General features: G+C 47.5%; 1 long non-coding RNA gene across 1 annotated transcript in view; it reads left to right on the plus strand.

Moving 5' to 3' along the window:
• Window positions 1-15381, plus strand: part of LOC142295493 (uncharacterized) — a 57049-nt gene extending 41668 nt beyond the window's left edge. The window contains exon 3 of the long non-coding RNA XR_012751472.1: window positions 15313-15381. This is a non-coding gene — a long non-coding RNA (uncharacterized LOC142295493). The remainder of the gene's footprint in view (window positions 1-15312) is intronic.
• The last annotated feature ends 2163 nt before the right edge of the window (window positions 15382-17544 follow it).

Consider the following 17544-nt stretch of genomic DNA (forward strand, 5'->3'; position numbering starts at 1 on the left):
TTAAACTGGCAGCAAAAGTTGCTAGTATAATGGCTTAGTTATAAAGAGTTAAGCCTGCTTTACACCAGGCAATCTATCGGGCGATAGATCGTCGGGGTCACGGTTTTTGTGACGCACATCCGGCATCGCTGGCGATGCCGGCCTGTGTGACACCTCCTAGCGACGCAGTATCGCTCACAAATCGTGAGTCGGGTACTGCTCGTTAGGTTCCATAATATCGGTTACTTTAGTCGCCCATCGTTTCCGTGGTAGCACACGTCGCTCCGTGTGACACCACGGGAACGATGAGCAGCTCACCTGCCTCCCGCGGCCGCCGCCGGCTCTATGTGGAAGGAAGGAGGTGGGCGGGATGTTTACATCCTGCTCATCTCCGCCCCTCCGCTCTGATTGGCCGGCGGCCGTGTGACGTCACTGTGACGCCGAACGTCCCTCCCACTCCAGGAAGTGGACGTTCGCCGCCCACAGCGAGGTCGCACGAGAGGTAAGTATGTGTGACGGGGTTTAGTAACTTTGTGCGACACGGGCAGCGATTTGCCCGTGACGCAAAAAGGACGGGGGCGGGTACGATCGATTGTGAAATCGCACAATCGATCGTACCGTGTAAAGCAGGCTTTAGAGTGTGCAATGCAGGCAGACACGCTCTGCAAATGTCTTTGCACTAGTGGGACTATAGCAAAGTCCAATAGCCACGTATAGGATGCCACTAGGTACACTGAGTGTTTGCTAGTATAATGGCTTAGTTATAATGAGTTGGAGTGTGCAATGCAGGCAGACGCGCTCTGCAAATGTCTTTGCACTAGTGGGACTATAGCAAAGTCCAATAGCCACGTATAGGATGCCACTAGGTACACTGAGTGTTTGCTAGTGTAATGGCTTAGTTATAATGAGTTGGAGTGTGCAATGCAGGCAGACGCGCTCTGCAAATGTCTTTGCACTAGTGGGACTATAGCAAAGTCCAATAGCCACGTATAGGATGCCACTAGGTACACTGAGTGTTTGCTAGTGTAATGGCTTAGTTATAATGAGTTGGAGTGTGCAATGCAGGCAGACGCGCTCTGCAAATGTCTTTGCACTAGTGGGACTATAGCAAAGTCCAATAGCCACGTTTAGGATGCCACTAGGTACACTGAGTGTTTGCTAGTATAATGGCTTAGTTATAATGAGTTGGAGTGTGCAATGCAGGCAGACGCGCTCTGCAAATGTCTTTGTACTAGTGGGACTATAGCAAAGTCCAATAGCCACGTATAGGATGCCACTAGGTACACTGAGTGTTTGCTAGTATAATGGCTTAGTTATAATGAGTTGGCGTGTGCAATGCAGGCAGACGCGCTCTGCAAATGTCTTTGCACTAGTGGGACTATAGCAAAGTGCAATAGCCACGTATAGGATGCCACTAGGTACACTGAGTGTTTTCTAGTATAATGGCTTAGTTATAATGAGTTGGCGTGTGCAATGCAGGCAGACGCGCTCTGCAAATGTCTTTGCACTAGTGGGACTATAGCAAAGTCCAATAGCCACGTATAGGATGCCACTAGGTACACTGAGTGTTTGCTAGTATAATGGCTTAGTTATAATGAGTTGGAGTGTGCAATGCAGGCAGACGCGCTCTGCAAATGTCTTTGCACTAGTGGGACTATAGCAAAGTCCAATAGCCACGTATAGGATGCCACTAGGTACACTGAGTGTTTGCTAGTATAATGGCTTAGTTATAATGAGTTGGAGTGTGCAATGCTGGCAGACGCGCTCTGCAAATGTCTTTGCACTAGTGGGACTATAGCAAAGTCCAATAGCCACGTATAGGATGCCACTAGGTACACTGAGTGTTTGCTAGTATAATGGCTTAGTTATAATGAGTTGGCGTGTGCAATGCAGGCAGACGCGCTCTGCAAATGTCTTTGCACTAGTGGGACTATAGCAAAGTCCAATAGCCACGTATAGGATGCCACTAGGTACACTGAGTGTTTTCTAGTATAATGGCTTAGTTATAATGAGTTGGCGTGTGCAATGCAGGCAGACGCGCTCTGCAAATGTCTTTGCACTAGTGGGACTATAGCAAAGTCCAATAGCCACGTATAGGATGCCACTAGGTACACTGAGTGTTTGCTAGTATAATGGCTTAGTTATAATGAGTTGGAGTGTGCAATGCAGGCAGACGCGCTCTGCAAATGTCTTTGCACTAGTGGGACTATAGCAAAGTCCAATAGCCACGTATAGGATGCCACTAGGTACACTGAGTGTTTGCTAGTATAATGGCTTAGTTATAATGAGTTGGCGTGTGCAATGCAGGCAGACGCGCTCTGCAAATGTCTTTGCACTAGTGGGACTATAGCAAAGTCCAATAGCCACGTATAGGATGCCACTATGTACACTGAGTGTTTGCTAGTATAATGGCTTAGTTATAATGAGTTGGAGTGTGCAATGCAGGCAGACGCGCTCTGCAAATGTCTTTGCACTAGTGGGACTATAGCAAAGTCCAATAGCCACGTATAGGATGCCACTAGGTACACTGAGTGTTTGCTAGTATAATGGCTTAGTTATAATGAGTTGGAGTGTGCAGAGGACAGGAGGGTACAGTGCCAGGATTGTGGGGTCTGGGTAGAGGAATGGAAGCCTGCCTTTCTATTCCCTCCTAATAGGGAAATGCAGGGAGGAGATCCCTGACCTTGGCTACACAGACGCTGTCGCTGTTTTCAGGACCTGTCACCTTAACTCTGACCCTGCCGGTTTGATCCCTTAAAAGGACTGCTAGAAAGTGCTCTCCCTAAGCTGTCCAGCGCTGTGTATGGAGCGCATACAGCTGTATCAGCGATAGGACAAAGGACGGAGCTGCGACAGTGATGTCTGACACCAAAGACGCAGAAGAGATAATGGCGTCCTGGAGGAAAATGTCCGGTTTTATAATGCAGGGACATGTGACATGGACATCCTATCACACATGCCGTTGCTTCTCTGGCTAAAAGTCCACTTAGCTGTGTGTGTGTCTGGGATTGGCTGACATGCTGGCCCGCCCCACTACACGCGCGCGCTTAGGGAAGGAAGACAAGGAAAAAAAAAAAAATGGCGATCGCCATTATAGAAACAGCAGTGATCTGAAGGCGCTGTTCCCGCACACTGTACACTGAAATGTCATAATAGTGTTATTCACAGAGTGACTTACACTATTACAGCAGAAACCAAGCTAGGATTTAGCTGGTTTTTTGCTGCTAGAACTGTTCTCGAACGTTTCTAGAACTATCGAGCTTTTGCAAAAAGCTCGAGTTCTAGTTCGATCTAGAACAGGCCCCAAAATCACTCGAGCCTAGAACTGGAGAACCTCGAACCACGAACCGCGCTCAACTCTAGTAATGATGGCCACTCATTTTTCTTTACTTAGAATTTGTATTATGGCAAGAAAAAAGCAGCTAACAGTGTATTCAGTAGTACTATCAGCTGTGCATCCACCACACTTCTGCACAACACAACTGATAGTCCCAACCACATTTATGAGGCAAGAAATCCCACTTATTAAACCGGACAGGGCACACTTGTGAAGTGAAAACCATTTCCGGTGACTACCTCTTGAAACCCATCAAGAGAATGCCAAGAGTATGCAAAGGAGTAATCAATGCAAAAGGTGGCTACTTTGAAGAACCTAGAATATAAGACATATTTTTAGTTGTTTCACACTTTTTTGTTAATTATCTCATTCCACATGTGTTAATTCATAATTTTGATGCCTTCAATGTGAAAAATATAGCAAACTGGACGTGGTAATAGAGAAATTAGTGATTAATTAGCGATATACCACTAACTGAACAAAATACGCCTAAAATATACCTTTTAATTAATACTATTTTTAAAAAACGTGATTGTGCATAATAAAATACAGAAAACTAGCAAATGCCACCGTATGGGAGGACGGGAGAATCCTTCAAGAACAAATAATTCAGTATTCTCCCTAACTCTATGTCCCATACACAGGGCTGTTTTCTTGGATATACCACCCGTGTGCAATGCACATCATCTCAATATAGGGAAACTGATAAATCAGGATACATCATCAACCCCTTATATCACAATTTAACCCCTAACGGGTATATCCGCAGCCCCTCAATCCAGTGACTCACATAGTATACAGCATTAACCAATCGCTGTCAACCAACCACCGTCAGAGACGCCTAGATATAATAAAAAATGGAACAATCTCACCACGGTGTTGGTGTTGTTGTCTTGGAGTCAATACATCCTCCTACTATGGTCACTGTTTGATCATCAGATAAGTGGGTCATTCCTGGGTCCCCCGGCTTTTTCCAGGTACTTCATAGGATTCAGTTTTTTACCACCTCTGACTATTAAAGCGCTCCACCCTCAACGCGTTTCCCTTCTCATCAGGAGAGCGGCGTATATGGATCCAGAAAGTGTCCTCACACCATTGGACACATGCTATCGAAGAAAGAACGTAAATCAGTTTTTCAAACACTCTACAAACACATAGGGCTAGCGGTGTTCATGTCCCACTATAGCCTACTTACTGCGGTTCTGGCCTCATGCACAAGAAGCAGGAGTGCCCGGCAGAGGGCTCAGAGTCGCGGAAGGGTGCCAGGAGCGGGGACCAGGACGCCTGGAGGACGCAGGTGAGGGAGAGGAGGCAAGGAGGCTGTGGAGCGGAGGACCAGGGAGCGTGGCACGGGAGCCGGGGAGCGTGGCACGGGAGCTGGGGAGCGTGGCACGGGAGCTGAGGAGCGTGACACGGGAGTCGGGGAGCGTGGCACGGGAGCTGGGAAAAGTGACAGTACCCCCTCCGCCATGCCCCCCTCCCCGCAACCAGGACAGGAAGGCACGTATCAGGGGAGTACCCACATTCTCCCGGGGTTCCCAGGACCTATCCTCAGGACCATACCCTGCCCAGTCCACCAGGAAGAACTGCCGGCCCCGCACGGTCTTCATGACCACGATATCCCTTACCGCATAATGTCATCGTCAGCAATAGGGGAGGAGCAGAACGGGCATCAGCGGAGAAGGGACCAAGGACAACTGGCTTGAGCAGGGAGACGTGGAAGGAGTTGGGTATCCTCATCGTGGCCGGGAGCTGCAGCTTGTAGGAGACCTCATTGATCTTGCCGATGACTTTAAACGGCCCGATGTAGCGAGGACCCAGCTTGTACGACGGTAGCTTCAATCGGACATATTTGGAAGCAAGCCAGATCAGATCTCCTGGAGAGAAATACGGAGGATCCAGACGCTTCTTGTCCGCGTGTCTCTTCATCCGCAAGGAAGCGCGTCCAAGGGACGTCTTGACAGAGTTCCAAATTGTTGAGAAGTCATGGACTACGGTATCAGCAGCAGGGACATCCGAGGTAGAGGATCCAGGTAATGGGACGAAAGGCTGAAGTCCGTAAACGACATGGAAGGGAGAGCTGGAGGAGGACTCACTGACGTGATGGTTATGGGAGAATTCAGCCCAAGGAAGGAGCGTGGACCAATCGTCGTGATGGATATTAACGTAGTGGCGCAAGAAGGAGGTCAGGATCTGATTGACTCATTCCACTTGGCCATTCGACTGAGGGTGGTAGGCCAAAGAAAAGTCCAGAGCCACTCCCAGATGTTTGCAGAGAGCCCTCCAGAAGCGCGAGGTTAACTGAGTTCCTCTGTCGGACACAATGTGTGAGGGAAAGCCATGTAACCGGAAGATGTGCTGTATGTAGGCGTCAGCGAGCTCCTGGGCAGAGGGCAGTCCGGCCATAGGGACGAAATGAGCCATCTTGGAGAAACGATCCACCACGACCCATATGACCATGTGTCCGGAGGACAAGGGCAAGTCTGTAATAAAGTCCATTGCAATGTGTTGCCACGGAACGGAGGGAATTGGCAGCGGCAGAAGACGACCATATGGCAGGTGTTTGGGCGTCTTGTTCCAGGCACAGGAGGAGCAGGCTGAGACAAAAGACGCGACGTCCATGCGAAGGGATGGCCACCAATAGTGCCAGACAATCCTACTCCATGTTCTCTTCTGACCAGCATGGCCGGCTATTTTCGAGGCATGGCCCCAGTGGAAGACTTTTTGTCTGTCGGTTTCAGAGACATAGGTCTTCCCAGGGGGTATCTGAGCCAGAGTGACAGGAGCCACCGGAATGACTTTACTTGGGCAGATGATGAGCTGGGATGTCTCCTCCTCCTGTTCCATTTGCACGAAAGACCTGGACAAGGCATCTGCTCGCACGTTCTTATCCGCGGACCGAAAATGGAGTTGAAAATCGAACCTGGCAAAGAACAAGGACCAACTGGCTTGTCGTGGGTTCAGTCGTTGAGCAGACCGCAGGTATTCCAGGTTCTTGTGGTCAGTGTAAATGATCACGGGGTACACTGCTCCCTCCAGAAGGTATCGCCATTCTTCCAGAGCCAGCTTGACTGCTAATAGCTCTCGATCACCGATGGTATAGTTGCGTTTAGGCACCGAGAAGCTCTTGGAGAAGAATCCGCAAGTGACCATCTTCCCAGTGGAGGACTTCTGCATGAGCACTGCCCCGGCCCCAGAGGAGGAGGCATCCACCTCCAAGGTGAACTGTCAGTTTAACTCAGGACGGTGGAGCACAGGAGATGAAGCAAATGCCCGCTTCGGGGAGCCAAACACGGCGTCGGCCACAGGTGACCAGTCCTTCGGATTAGCCCCCTTTTTGGTCAAGGCAGAGAGAGGCGCAATCAGGGCAGAGAAGTGAGGGATGTGTGGCGCCCTGGACAAGCCAGGACGTCACAGGTACTGCAACAACACACCCTACACCCCGGTTAGGAACACCAAAGTCAGACACAAAATCCTTGTTGCCTCCCTCCAGGGGCTGATGTCCACACCAGGTGGGGCGGAGCCAGGCGGTTGGCTCCACCCACCGAGGAGTACACAGTCCTGGAGGCGGGAAAAGGAAGGCAGTTGAGTTTTGGAGTTGAGTCAGGGAAGTGGTAGTAGAGGAACTGACTGGCCGTGTCCGGGTACATGGCCCGGGCACAGAAACAGCAAGGTTGGCAGACGGTGGTGACCGTCTGCAGGAGAGGCCGATTGACGCACAACCGTAAGGACCGGGGACGGGCGGTGGCCCACCGGTACCAGATCGGGGAGCGAAGAGAAGCCAGCACCATCCGCAGGGCCTACGGACCCCGACCAGGCTAGGAGTCGCCATAAAACCAGTCAAATCCATCAGCAACGGGAACCTCCGGGGTTTTCCAGCAGTAAAGACCCGACTGAAGGCAACCGTCCAAACCGTGAGGGAGAGAAAGCTACCACCAGAGCTAGAGCTCCCAGGGCCAGAGCCTGCAGGCAAACAGGGGCTCCCTTAGCCAACCTACCGCTGGGTAGCGGGTTACCGGTGGGAAGCCATCGGGGCCGAAAACACAACAAAGGTGCAGGGAGAGACAGTTACCGCCAACCTACCGGGAGTGACCGTCGCAGGCGTCTGTGGGACTCGTCCATCCAGCCGTTTGTTTTACCAGAGACTCCGTGTGCGTTACTGGCTGAGTGAGTACCACCATGCTGTCTGGCACTGCGCTGCCACGCGACCCTGCACCTGGCCAAGCCCCGCAACCCACCTTACAGCCAACAACTCCGGGCCCTGGGACTACCAAAATCCCCCTACCCACTGAGGGAAGAGAAACATCCCAGCTGCTCCCTGTCATCGCTCCCGGGATCCCCGTACAGAGCAGCGGTGGTGCCCCAACCTCACCACACACCGTGGGTGGCGTCACAAACCGACATCCCAAACACCAACAAACCACCCCTTTCACTCACGGGCGAGGAGCGCCGCTCGAGTCCCGGGATCCGGCCCACCGCTCGAGCCACAGAGCAGCAGCAGCAGCGCCGGACCCGAGCGTGGTGAGCGCAGCGTCCCCTCCCTGCCTGTGACAGATGAACTGACGGTAATAGTTCGCAAAGCCAAGGAAACGTTGAATCGCCTTCAGTCCGAAAGGAGGCGGGCCAATTGAGGATGGAAGAGACCTTCTCTGGGTCCATCTGCAGGCCGGTATTGGAGATTACGTAACCCAGGAAGGGAAGAGATGACTGTTCGAAGACACACTTCTCGTACTTGGCGTACAAGCGATTCTCTCTAAGCCTTTGTAGTACCAGCTGCACGTTCTCTCTCTGGGTCTGTAGGTCCGGAGAGAAGACCAGGATGTCATCCAGATATACCACCACACAGACGTAGAGAAGGTCCCGGAACACGTCGTTCACTAGTTCTTGAAAGACTGCCGGTGCTTTACACAGGCCGAAGGGCATCACACAATACTCGTAGTGCCCATCGCGAGTGTTGAATGCGGTCTTCCATTCGTCCCCAGAGCGGATGCGGACCAGGTTGTAGGCATCACGAAGATCCAACTTGGTGAACACACGAGCTCCTCTAAGCCGATCAAACAATTCGGGGATGAGCGGCAGGGGTATTTATTCTTTACGGTGATTTGGTTCAATCCCCTGTAGTCAATGCAGGGGCGCAGGTCGCCTTCTTTCTTCTTAACGAAGAAAAAGCCTGCTCCAGCAGGAGAGGAGGATCTCCGGATGAATCCCCTTGCCAGGCTCTCAGTGATGTAGGCAGACATGGCCCTTGTTTCAGCAAGGGACAAGGGATATATCCGTCCTCGAGGAGGTGTGGTTCCCGGTAGTAGGTCGATGGCACAGTCGTAGGGACGATGTGGCGGCAGTACCTCAGACTCTTTTTTTTATCAAAAACGTCCGCGAAGGACCAATAGGCCGAAGGCAGTCATGGTAGGGACTCCGGGACCGGAGGTCGTCGGATGGGCTGTATGGACTTCAGGCAGTTCTCGGGGCAAGAGGGACCCCATCGGGTAATTTCTCCAGCATGCCAGCTGACCGACGGGTCGTGTGTCCGTAACAAGGGGAGTCCCAGCAGGATTTGATGAGACATGCGCGGGAGGACGTAGAGCGTGATTTTCTCAGTCTGCAGGGCACCGATACGTAGTTCTACAGGCTTGGTGATCCACGAGATGGTGTCAGAGAGGGGTCTCCCATCTACAGAGGCAATCACGAGAGGTTTGTCGAGTGGAATAACAGGCACCTGGTACTTGTCCACCGTAGCCTGCTGGATGAAATTGCCTGCTGTCGAGGTACGCTTCTGCCGTGAACCGCGTCTCTCCCGCTGTCACTTGAACAGTCCACGTAACTGGGTCTGAGAGAGTCCCAGTACCTAGGGTGGCCTCTCCTACCAACCCTAGGCTTTGGAGTTTCCCGGCCTCTCTGGACAGGAATGTAGCAGGTGCGTACCCTCTCCGCAGTAGAAGCAGAGGCCCTTGGCAAGCCGTTCTGCTCGGCGTTGCTCGGACTGCCTCAAACGGTCAATCTGCATGGGCTTGTGGACAGAGACGCCAGATGACGCCGACTGAGGAACGGCGGGCTTCTGCGGAGGATCATCTCTCATGGGACACCTCTTTGGATCGTTCCTGAAAGCGGAGGTCCTCACGGGTGGCTAGAGCGATCAGGGCATCCAGGGTGGAAGGAACATCGCGGCCGGCCAGCTCGTCCTTAATATGACCGGAGAGTCCTTCCCAGAAGGCGGCGGTTAGGGCCTCATTGTTCCACCCTAATTCTGAGGCCAAGGTGCGGAAGCGGATGGCATATTGACCCACCATGAAGGTCCCCTGACGTAGCCTGAGGAGTGATGAGGCGGACGCGGCGGCACGTCCGGGTTCGTCAAAGGTGGTTTGAAAAGCCTGCAGGAATTCCTGGATGTTAGTGGTTACAGGGTCCTCCTTCTCCCACAAGGGGTTCATCCAGGCCAGTGCCTCACCCTCTAGATGCGACATCACAAACGCCACCTTGGCTTGGTCGGAGGCAAACAGATGCGGAGGCAGCTTAAAGTGGAGGGAACACTGATTCAAGAATCCTCTGCAGGTCTTATGATCTCCAGCATACTGGGGCGGAGAGGCCAAGCGGAGTTTAGAGGCTTCCGAGGAAGCTCCCACGGGAGCTGTGGACGTGGACTGTGATGCCAGGGACGTGGCTGTTGCTTGCAGCGTATTCAGGCGGGTGTCCACTGAGGTCATGAAGGCTAGCATGTGGGATTGGGTCTCGCGTTGTCGTCCGAGTTCCTGCTGCAATCCGGCCAGCTGGGACACTAGTGCTTCGGTGGGATCCATGGCCTGTTCTTGCTGTTAGGACCAGGAGGATGGGTAGGCCCAGGAGGTGGATCCACTGGACTGAGCACCCCACCGAGGGCAAGGTGCCCGGTAGCCGGAGCACTACGGGTAGCAAGACAGTCCGTTCAGAGGACCGGAGTGAAGAAGTCCCTGGGACCACAGAGTCTCTGAAGGTAGTCCGGGTGACGAGGCTCAGGTTCGGAGGCCGGGATGATGTCAGGCAGAATCCGGAACCATCTGAGCGAGGAGGTCGGTCACCACACGGATCCAGGGATCGGAGACGGTAGGGACTGATGAGATGGCGGGCAGTCACCGTCCGGAGTTCTGGAACCGTCAGGACCGGTTGGCGAGGCAGGAGCGACTCTACAAGACAGATAAGTCAGTATGGGACAAGGTACAGGAGACCTGACTCCTAGCTTACTAAACACGGAGAACAGGCCCCGCCACTTGGAAAGGAAACCCTTTTATACCCTGTACCTGTGTGTGTAATATCCTGTCAGTGGACGCTGGCCCTTTAAGAAAGGGTCAATGACCGCGCGCGCGCCCTAACGCGCATGCGCGAGGCCCGGGTGCCAGAAGCCAGGGCAGGAAGCGGTGCACAAGAAGCAGGAGTGCCTGGCAGAGGGCTCAGAGACGCGGAAGGGTGCCGGGAGCGGGGACCAGGACGCCTGGAGGACGCAGGTGAGGGAGAGGAGGCAAGGAGGCTGTGGAGCGGAGGACCGGGGAGCGTGGCACGGGAGCCGGGGAGCGTGGCACGGGAGCCGGGGAGCGTGGCACGGGAGCTGGGGAGCATGTGACGGGAGCTGGGAAGCGTGACAATATCCAGCACAGGAACATCAGCAGCTGCAGGCTGCAACCCTCACCTGTCTGCTGTACATTGGCTGGTTATGAAAAATAGAGGGGATCCCATACTTTTTTTGTAATTATTTTATTTATTTATTTTTTTTTTTAAAACCCACCAAGGTACAGCAGACGAATGGAGGCTGATATTATTAGGGTGGGAAGGGCCATGTTTATTTGGCCCTTTCTAGCTTAACAATAGCAACGTGCAGGTGCCCCTATGTGGCGCATCCATTAGATGCGACAATTCTGGCACTGGACCCGGCTCTTCGTATTGCCCTGGTGGAATGGCAATCGGGGTAAGAAGGAGTTAATGGCAGCCCACAGCTGCCAATAAGTCCTGGATTAGTAATGCTAGGTGTCTATGAGACCCTCCATCACTAATCTCTAAGTGAAAGTAAATAAACACAAACACCCCAAAAAATCCTTCTCAATTGCACCAGGGAATTGTGAAGAGCTGGGTAAAGTGCTGGGACTGTCGCATCTAATGGATGCGGCAATACCGGGTGGCTGCAGGCTGATATATTTAGGCTGGGGGTTCCCAATAACAATGAGTATCCGCCAGCCTGAGAATACCAGCCTCCAGCTGTCGGGCTTTATCTGTGCTGGGTATCATAATATGGTGGGATCCTAAGCAAATTTTAAATTTATTTTTTTTCCTAAATGATATAGCTCTGCCTACCGGTGTCTGTTATTGGTTGCAGTCAGACACGCTATCACTCAGGCTGGGGGCTCATCTGACTGCAACCAATTCAAGACGCCGGTGGGCGGGGGAAGCAGTGCATATTCAATTAAGGTAATCAGCAGCCCATGAAGTAAATGAGCGGCCGCGGGAGTAGTGTGACAGCCGCCCCGGTGTATTGATAAGTATGAAGTGCTTGCTCCTACTCCTGGCTTCTGGTCCCCATAGTTTTTATGGGGATTGGCATCCGGCCAGATACCAAGGATCAATTCTCCGCTAACCCCAAGTCAACGGAGGATTGATCTGCGAGTCTGTCTATCACTAGTGAGAAACGCAGGGACAAAACACAAAAATAATTGGCATACTGCATCTTTGTGGTCACCACAAAGATGTGGCCAAAAATACTGCAACGTGCACACAGCAAAAATGAAATTTCATAGACTTTGCTGGGGAAGGAAACGCGTGCAGCTTTGGTACCAAAACTGCACCCCAAAAACTCGGCAAAAACACGGCAAAAAATGCAGTGTGCATATGAGGCCTACAAATTCTTTTAGCATCCTATTACCTGTTTGCCCATAGTAAGGCTATGTGCGCAGACTGCATCTTTGTGGTGACGAAAAAGATACACGTTTTTGGCCCCCAAAACATGCACCCACAGCAAAAACGCATCCAAAAAATGCATGCGTTTTTGTTGCGTTTTGCTATGCTTTTACTGGGCTTTTGCCCAAGTCAAATCTATGAATAGATAGAAAGAATAGATACATAGATGGAACATATAGAATATATAGAAATAAGTAACATATAGAATAGATAATAACAAAGAATAGATAGAAATAACAGAAAAGCTCAATAAACAGAGCTATAGCTAGCATGGCCAACTGTGTTTTTAATTGTTTTTAGTAAAACAAATTATGTGGGGTCCCAACCATTTTTCATATCCAGCACAGTAACAGCAGCAGCTGCAGGCTGCAACCCTCAGCTGTCTGTTGTACCTTGCTGATTATGAAAAATAGAGAGGATCCCATGCTTTTTTATTAAATTGTTTGATTTATTTAAAAAAAAAAAATAATGATGTGGTGTCTCTCCATTTTTGTAAAACCAGCCAAGGTACAGCAGACAACTGAGGCTGATATTATTAGGGTGGAAAGGGCAATGGTTATTTGTCCCTTTCCAGCCTAGCGATAGCAACCTGCAGCCACCCCAGAAGCAGCACATCCAATGGATGCGCCAGTTCTGGTACTGGCAAAACAGAGATAGTTCTGGCACACTAATAAAAGGAATACGGGAACAAGATGCTTTAATGTTACAGTACTAATACAATTATTGCAGCTACAAAAGCGGATCGCCATATCTATTAGTTCCTCCAACAGTGCATAAGGTCCTCCGATTTTGCTAGCCCACTCTAAAATCCAATTGACGACGACCAGTCATTTACCACAATTTCCCCATAGATAACCTATCCTCGAGAAAGACTGAGTGTACAGTTGAAACGTTGGATTGGTCCAGAACCTTTTTTGACTTATGCACAAATAAATATCTTGAAGCATTAAAGCATCTTGTTCCCGTATTCCTTTTATTAGAGTGCCGGAGCTATCTCTATTTTGTATGGACCTTTTTTCTCCGTGCACCTGAAAATTTATATCACAGTGAGCCAGGTATAACTCAAAAAAAAAGTTCTGGTACTGGAGCTGGCTCTTCCTGTTGCTCTGGTGCAGTGGCAATTGGGGTAATAAGGAGTTAATGGCAGCCCACTAATCTGTAAGTGAAAATAAATAAACACAAACACTGAAAAGCACCCTCTTTCACCCCTTTGTTAACCCCAAAATCACCCCTGAAGGTCCGACACAATCTACACAAGGTCCCACGACGCTTCCCACACTGATACATCTGAAGCTCAGAGCAAGTGCTATGGAACATGACTGCTCGCTGTGAGCTTCAGGCAGCAACTACTACTAATCCAGCTGTGGGCTGCCATTAACTCTTTATGACCTCGATTGCCACCGCACCAGGACTATTTGTAAGAGCTGGGTAAAGTGCTGGGACTGTCACACCCAATGGATGCGGAAATTTTGGGGGCTGCAGGTTGATATTTTTAGGCTGGGGGCACCCAATTACCATTGGTATACCCTGCCTGAGAATACCAGCCCCCAACTGTCAGGCTTTATCTGTGCTGGTATCATAATATGGGGAGATCCTATGCCATTTTTTTTATTATTATTATTATTATTTATTTTACTGTACGATATAGACCCGCCCACCAGCGTCTGTGATTGGAAGCCTCAGACACGCTATCACTCAGCAAAGGGGCTCAATATTTGCTACATGTTTGTGGCCAATATCAAAATACAACATGCTTCTGATTTTTTTTCCATGGGCTTTTCAATAGTACTTTAAAAATGCCAGACAAAATGCCAATAAATATCGAAAAACAACACCAAAAATGTTTGTAAACAAAAAACAAATGCTTGAAATGCATGTCGTTTTCTAAAAACTTTCTTAAAGCATTGAAAGTGGGCATGAAAAAGTGTGTGGAGAATACATCTCTCTAGTTTGGATCGTTTCATCCTTTGTTCTCAACAAAAGTTTAGAATTGTGATCCAAGTAATCCATTGTATATCTAATTCTAATACCAAGGATTAAACCACTTACCGTCAGCCTGGGAGTTTTCAGCGAAAACACAAATCAATAAAGAGAGTCGCATAATCTGTATTAGAAATTTGCATTTTAAGGTCTTCGTAAACAACAGTGTGCTGTGAATCATTTAATCTCAGCATGTAGAAGGGGCGAGCAGGTAAACCCCAGAGAGGTTGTATAATAGTACACTTCAGCCAAAGTTAAAAAAATAAAAATACATGGAAAATTTTGTTACAGTAGAAGCCTATGCTGATTTATTTACTTCACAGTGTTTCCACCTTTCCCGAAAACATGTTAAATGAGGGCGAAAAACACAGAGCTCCATGTGGCGCATCCAAGTCAGGTGGTTACTTGGACGCTAGGACTATACAATTGCGGTATGCTGGCTGCGGATATTTGTTTGCATAAGCCCTCAGAGTTCAATGAGGTCATTTTCTCATCTTCCTTGTGTTTTCCTGTATGTTCCACAAACCTGTCAGCCTCAAACAACAGCCTCTTTCTTCACATTGGAAATAGAAACACGTCCTCTGCAGGAATTTTCCACTTAATAGCTCCTGCTTTCCTAGCTGGTGCCTCTGAGCACCACCACTGCAATGCTGTATTTCTTTCCACTGCAGTTTGACATTTAGCAGCCAAGCACAAGGATGTGTATTCAGTCACCCTCTGTCTTAAAGGCGTACACATTCGAGCAAAATCACACACACACAAAAAGCGAAGCGCATGGCGATTGCCGCAGACTATAGACAAATGCAGCAGAGGCGAACTGTATGGTGCTGGCTGTTGTGTACCATCCAGAGGCTGCATTCAATTAATGCATTAGGTTTATTGGCAGTCCTATGTAAAGCCAGAGGCCATAGTTCATATTATGATATTGTTACATTTTGCATAAAATTACTAACTCAGCTCAGCTACATCTGGATCACGTAACCATTTACTTTTCTATTTGGAGCAAATATCTTTGATTTTTGCTCCCTAATAAATCAAAACTTTTCCAACACAAAATTTACTTTGTAAATATTTCTCCTTTTTCTGTTTTTATTTCATAGATTGCAACATCACTTCTTATGGAATCTATTGAATTGTGCTATTCTGTAATGTCTCATATTGTCTGTACATGTCCCCTCTGAATAGTAAAGTGCTACGGAATATGTTGGCGCTATCGAAATAAAAAATGTTATATTATTGTTTATGTGCAGTCGCACTATTTTACCTACCTCGTCAATGTTTATCTTTTTTGTGGTTTAATTTGTGTATATTCACTCTATTTTGCCTATGTTGTCAATATTTCTCCTTTTTCTCGGATTATTTGTGTACATTTGCTCTATTTTACCTATGTTGTCAATATTTCTCCTTTTTCTCAGATTATTTGTGTACATTTGCTCTATTTTACCTATGTTAACAATATTTCTCCTTTTTCTGGGATTATTTGTGTACATTCACTCTATTTTACCTACCTCGTCAATGTTTATCTTTTTTGTGGTTTTATTTGTGTATATTCGCTCTATTTTACCTATGTTGTCAATATTTCTCCTTTTTCTCGGATTATTTGTGTACATTTGCTCTATTTTACCTATGTTGTCAATATTTCTCCTTTTTCTCGGATTATTTGTGTACATTTGCTCTATTTTACCTATGTTGTCAATATTTCTCCTTTTTCTGGGATTATTTGTGTACATTCACTCTATTTTACCTACCTCGTCAATGTTTATCTTTTTTGTGGTTTTATTTGTGTATATTCGCTCTATTTTACCTATGTTGTCAATATTTCTCCTTTTTCTCGGATTATTTGTGTACATTCACTCTATTTTACCTATGTTGTCAATATTTCTCCTTTTTCTCGGATTATTTGTGTACATTTGCTCTATTTTACCTATGTTGTCAATATTTCTCCTTTTTCTGGGATTATTTGTGTACATTCACTCTATTTTACCTACCTCGTCAATGTTTATCTTTTTTGTGGTTTTATTTGTGTATATTCGCTCTATTTTACCTATGTTGTCAATATTTCTCCTTTTTCTCGGATTATTTGTGTACATTTGCTCTATTTTACCTATGTTGTCAATATTTCTCCTTTTTCTCGGATTATTTGTGTACATTTGCTCTATTTTACCTATGTTGTCAATATTTCTCCTTTTTCTGGGATTATTTGTGTACATTCACTCTATTTTACCTACCTCGTCAATGTTTATCTTTTTTGTGGTTTTATTTGTGTATATTCGCTCTATTTTACCTATGTTGTCAATATTTCTCCTTTTTCTCGGATTATTTGTGTACATTCACTCTATTTTACCTATGTTGTCAATATTTCTCCTTTTTCTCGGATTATTTGTGTACATTTGCTCTATTTTACCTATGTTGTCAATATTTCTCCTTTTTCTGGGATTATTTGTGTACATTCACTCTATTTTACCTACCTCGTCAATGTTTATCTTTTTTGTGGTTTTATTTGTGTATATTCGCTCTATTTTACCTATGTTGTCAATATTTCTCCTTTTTCTCGGATTATTTGTGTACATTCGCTCTATTTTAAAAAACAAAAAACAAAAAAGTGAGTCGGAGTATGAGTTGGTGTGCATGCAGCTTGTAACCTCATGTTCACACTGGCCATAAGAGATAAAAAAACAAGAAAACAATATGCACATATACCCTGCTGTAACTAAATAGAAGCATACTGCATATAAATAAACATAGGGTACTTAGTAAACACTATTTTTGATCATAAAAGTGTCAAGCCATTCCACCGCGACAAGGTGTACCCAATCCGGACAGTACCTACACTCCCTAATATTAAAATTTTACCATGTGTCACCGGACATCAATCTGAATAAGGGCTGGGTCCTAACTGAACACACAGCCATGGGAGGCAGTAGATGTTTATTTCTATGCATTATGCTTCTATTTAGTTACAGCAGGGTATACAGTATGTTCATATTATTCGCTCTATTTTACCTATGTTGTCAATACTGCTCCTTTTTCTGCGTTTATTTGTGTACATTTGCTCCATTTTACCTACCTGATCAATATTTCTTTTTTTTCTTGTATTACTTGTGTATATTCGCTCTATTTTACATACATTATCAATATTTCTCCTTCTTTTGGGATTATTTGTGTATATTTGCTCTATTTTACCTACCTGGTCAATATTTCTCCTTTTTCTGGGATTATTTGTGTATATATTTTACATACCGTATCAATATTTCTTCTTTTTCTGGGATTATTTGTGTATATTCACTCTATTTTACCTACCTAGTCAATCTTTCTCCTCTTTCTGGGATTAT

The sequence above is a fragment of the Anomaloglossus baeobatrachus genome, chromosome 3 (assembly GCF_048569485.1).
Source record: "Anomaloglossus baeobatrachus isolate aAnoBae1 chromosome 3, aAnoBae1.hap1, whole genome shotgun sequence".
NCBI classification, from domain to species: Eukaryota; Metazoa; Chordata; class Amphibia; order Anura; family Aromobatidae; genus Anomaloglossus; species Anomaloglossus baeobatrachus.